This window comes from Pezoporus occidentalis, unplaced genomic scaffold (genome assembly GCF_034315485.1).
Source record: "Pezoporus occidentalis ecotype Australia unplaced genomic scaffold, CSIRO_AGI_Poc_V1 ctg75, whole genome shotgun sequence".
NCBI lineage: Eukaryota > Metazoa > Chordata > Aves > Psittaciformes > Psittacidae > Pezoporus > Pezoporus occidentalis.
In genome coordinates, this window is record NW_026916104.1 from 1,677,690 (window position 1) to 1,682,758 (window position 5,069).

Here is a 5,069-nt window from a genome sequence, read left to right on the forward strand (position 1 = left end):
AAAGTGAATAGATGATCAATCCCGAAAAGCAGACACCGCACTGACCACATTCCAGCACTTTTTGAAGTCTGAAGGGCATTCTGGGAACTCTTGTTGTTTTTTTTTCCAACAGTTCAAGAATATCATTTCTATTTTAATTTTATATACAATTTATTGTGCTAACTCCTGACTTCTTTTCCCTCTTTTTTTTTCATTTTTTCCCATGGAAAATCTCTGCAAGAAGAGATAACTGGAGCCAAAGCAAGTAAACCTGACATGATAAAATCTGGAAGCTGTATAGCAAAGGTACTTTCCATTCCTCATATTGAAAACAATGCCCAGGCTTCCTTATATTTTACTATTGTATTTTGATATATTTTGTAACATACTTCTTCATATTGCAAGTTATTTTGCAGTATTTGCACCTTCTTTAAGTGACATCATTTCAGCTATTTATATAGTTTCTCTGATAGTAAATGGCAATCCCAGCTGAGCTTCTCTCTTCATAATGCTAATTTGTAGACAAACAGAGCAAAATCAAATGGTTGCATCTTGCAGGGTACTGTCTTTGTTAACTATTTAATGATCCCTCTAAAAGTGTTTACAACTTATAAAGCAAACTGCAGGTTGATCTTGGGGGATTTGCTGCAATACACAAAATACATTCTTTTTCCTACCTAAATGGAGTGGAATAATTTCAGAAGCCGCTTGCCTTGACTGTAGCTGTCTGAAGTTCAGACCACTGAAAATAAAATTGAAATCAGATGACACAGAGGGTTTGGACAGAATTCAGATAATTTGGTTTTGTTATTTAATCAGACCGTGGCAGGCATATGCATTTATTGATGTAATACTGCTGACTGGAAGAGTCAATGCATACAGAAAGACCACTGGAAGCAGCAGCTGCCACTCTCAACAGATTAAAATCAAAAGAGAATTTTAAGTATGTTTCTATTAATTGGATGTGTAATCATTTTATTTAGAAGGATTTTAATTACACTTAATCTCAGTGTCCTTGTTACGCACCTACATGGGCTAAATGTTCATGATCCTGGAATTAAATGTGTCTAGAGAGAAAAGAAAATGGGAGCACAGAAGAAGAGACATTTAGGAGGAGTGATAAGTAACTTAAAGGTGTGATCTCAGTGTAATTCTCACAGCATAACTGTGAATGTGAAATAAGAGCAACTAGATTTTCACTGCAGACTTTCTGAGAGGATTTTTTTTGTTTTGTATAAAATAATGCAATATAAGCCAATATAAACACAGACGTTATCTAGAATGTAGTCAAATATGCTATATCCAGAAGATCAAGGTAAGGTTGCCTGTCCAGTACCGGTTCTGTTGCCCCATAGTTTGCTTCTGCTCTAGATGAGAAAGTCTTTGGCTATGCCTAGGTTACACAGTCAATTGTCAGGCTGTTGGGTCCTAATTTTGAGCACTTGCTGTTGCATCCTGGTACTTGTCTTTTATTGAAGGCCAGAGTACTTCTCGTGTTCTTGAGAATGTGGTTTTATTAATTTGGTTTTGGGGAAAAAATAGTTAGAAATCAATTAAAACCTCACATGCTGAGTGAGACAGATTTCTGCTTTATTCCATGGCTTTGATTGAACTCTGGGATAGGAGAAAAAACATGTTAAGAGCTGGCACTGAGTGGAAGCAGAGCAATATGAGAGAGAGCGATGCTCACGACTGATCTGAGGCAGAAGAGCCATTTTGCGAGTAGGGGTGGGGGACAGAGATCCTATTAAAAAAGCCCGTATTGTGACCGCAGGGAGAGACTGCTCCCAGACACAGGAATAAATCTTGTAGGCAGCTTCAAGCCACGCACAGCCTGAGCAGTGCAGCAGGCAGCAACCCTTCCCAGAGCTGCTGGGGAGCATTGCGGCACAAAGCGAGCGGGGCTGTCTCTTCCCAAGCAAATAGAAAGTGCTTTGTTAATTTTAAGTGAGAGTGAAGCGCACCAGGCGCTGCAGCCACCGCAACAGCCGCCTGAGCTCGGGAAGAAAAGCCACAGTCGGCAGAAGGGAAATGGGCGAAACTTGAGTCTTATTCTTGAAGGCGAGAATATGTGAAGATGAAGAGGGGAAATGTTTGCCTCATCTCGCTGCTGCTGTGGAAGGAAGCTGTCTTGCTGCAGAGGTGTGAAGTCTGGAGTGCAGCACTTGAGCATCACAGTCAATACTGAAAAGCAAAAGCCTGTAGGCACAGCAGGGTCACAGGCTCTGGCAGGCATCTGCAGGAGGAAAAAGCCTCTTGCCTTTGTGTATGAGATTTTAGCATTAGGCAGAACTGGTCATAAGCCGTTCGTGTCAAAAAGGCCTTGCCAAAAACCTCCTTAAGAATGCAGGGGACATGTTTTCACCTACAAATACACTTTACAAGCAGACTGCACCTCCAAAAGAAGCTTCAATGGTGGCAGACACTGCCTTGAGCATTGCATGGTGGTTCAGTGGAATAAACTGCTTTATGCGTGAGCTTGTTTATACATAGATTGATCTGAAAAGTAAAACCAACCAAATAAACCTGGCTGGACATAGCCATAGTGGAGTCTGATTAACTAAATTGTTTGTGAAGTCCTAAAGATCTGTCCTAAAGAGGTTATCATAGAATGAGCAGAACAGCATTACCCAGCTCTGACTTGACAATTAAAGGGGCAGGTTTCAATTTTGTCTGTTTTGAAAGAAAAAGGACAGAGATTGGTGTTACACTAAAGCACATGAAAATGGACACATGAAGCAGAGACAAGCAAAAGAGTTCAAGGTGGTAGCAGGGAAATTGCTAATCTCCTAAAGCAAACCAGGCATAGATTTGTTGAGACAGGCTGAAGATATAATCTATCTCTGTTTGTTGCACACCAGGAGCAGATTCCTGCCTTTCAGCGTTCCATCCAGACAACTAAAGGAAGATTTTCATTCCACTCGCCAGCTGGTTTGTAAAAGGAAGAGATCGAGGGAATCCCTTGTGATGCAGGGCATTGATACTCCGCTGCGAGGATGAATAGTGCTTCCATGTTACCACACCACCTCAAGGGAGAAGCAGGGATGGCGTGACCATACTTCGTCCCCTGAGGCCTGACTTGATTGTCAGCAGCTAAAGGCTACATTGAATTAACCCTCTGCTTACTCCAGATTAGAAAAGCTGTGGGTGAGATTTGATCAGATCTTACACATCTTGAGCACCTCGCTGCTTCTGTTCTTTGCCTCTTGGAGCACTGTCTGGATGGGATTAGGGCCAGCACCTTCTTTTCCATTTTCACCTCTCTGTTTTACACCCATCACTCATTCTTCACACCTGCCAGGGAAGGCTGTTCCTTGGGGACTGGGGCACCAGGAGTCAGGGGGTGTCCTCAAGGGACCAGCAGGACAGGTTGGAGGGCAGGCAGGGTCTGCCCAGAGTCCCCATCACCTATATCCCTGCTGGCACACAGGGACAGACACAATCCACAGGGTGAGGTTTGGGTTCAGATAAATGGGTCCATGGCAGGCACAGGTGTAGCTGTGATGCAGCTGCAGCACACCTCAGGCAGGAACTGAGGTGAGAACCTTGCCTTAAAAACAGCTCCCTGGGAAGCAGTGCACCCCTTGGTGAGGTCCTTCTTTCTTTCCAGGCTACCAGCTGTACTACTTCAAAGCTGGGCCTGAGCCCAGGACACAGAACCCCCAGGAGCTGCTGGGTGCTCTGCAGAACTTGGTTCATCTGTGTGACTGGGGACTCCATCCCATGTGCCATGGATGGCCAACCCTGACTTTCATCTCCTCCTTGTTGTGGTCTCCAGAACTGCCTCACCTGTTCTGTGCTACCACTAAACTGGGTGGAAGGCAAGTAACGTTTTCTCTGCTACAAGGTCAGCTTTTCCCCAGTTCTTTGTTTTCCAGTTTATGTGGGCAGGTGTTTCTTTGAGCCTCCAGTACTACAAAGAGTAACAGCACTTTCTGCTGGTTCTAGAACGTGTGCTTACAAGGTAGACTGCTGATAAATCTTTGGGGAAATTCTGGCTACAAATGAAGTACATCCTGGTTTGCTGTAGGCTATAGTTTATTGGGTGTGAATTTAAGTAGTTTGCAGAGGAGTGCAGTTGAGCTGTACCAATGTTAGTTACCCTGATTATCAATCTTACAGGCTGGTGGGAATGTCAAAATAAGAAATAAACGACTGAAAATACATAAAGCTGAACTCTAAATCATATTTAGTGTTACCAAGTTAGAGAGCAGAACAAGTGAAACCTAGATTTTCAGGACTTAAAATTCATTCAGCCTTTGGTTTCATAAGCTCAATATGATCATATCATTGGAAACTGATACCAGAAATGCTGGGGACTCACAGAAGGATGAAGAGGCAGGTAAATGGAGCAAGGCACCCCTGTGTTTTGGCTTTGGAGTGTGCCATTTCCTTGTGAAAATGACAGCCTGCCCATATTGTGGAAAATAATGTTTGAAAAAAGCAGTGCTGCTATAAGAAATAAGCAATGGTTCCATGACTGTTTGTCTTTTTACCTCAGAAGGATGCAGATTATGGAGAAATAGTGCCTTATTTAAATACCAGGAAGGAGGGAGATAAAGGCATTGATTCAATGTATTTTGTATGAGAATGTCTCAGGCAGGGAGTACAGTATGGAGCAGCCTTAACAGCAAGAGATAACTATTCCTGAATACAGCCACAGTGGATTTATTGCCACCTGACAAAGTGGCTGTTGATGCTTCAAGGCAGCACCTGTAGGCTCAGGCAGCATTTCAAAGCAATTCAAATACCATCAGCTAATACATCAACCAGCATGTGAAATTCTGAATTGTGTTAATGTTGTCTGTTAGCACTGCCGTGTTTGGGAAAGGAAGTTATGCGTAACTGTCTCTCGAAGGGGCTTTCCTATAACCCCCTTGGCTTTCCTATAAACTCGTTTGCTATAAAACCCTTGGGAACAGATTTTATTCAGAATTTCATATGGAGGACCAGAACTTAACCTATGAAAGGAACATCCCTTTCATTTTCTCTTTAAAGCATCATAACTAAACAGATCCTGTACAAAGAAAAATCTAGGCAAGGTGGGATTTTAAGTCTTATGCTGCTTATATAATCTAAAGGCATTTGAA

At 42.7% G+C, this 5,069-nt stretch overlaps 1 long non-coding RNA gene across 1 annotated transcript; it reads left to right on the forward strand.

Annotated features, from left to right (window-relative positions):
- Positions 1–218: 218 nt before the first annotated feature.
- LOC134155179 (uncharacterized) lies at positions 219–4,039 on the forward strand. Its single transcript, XR_009961460.1, has 3 exons — positions 219–285; positions 2,841–3,126; positions 3,590–4,039. It is a non-coding gene; the product is annotated as an uncharacterized LOC134155179 (long non-coding RNA).
- The last annotated feature ends 1,030 nt before the right edge of the window (positions 4,040–5,069 follow it).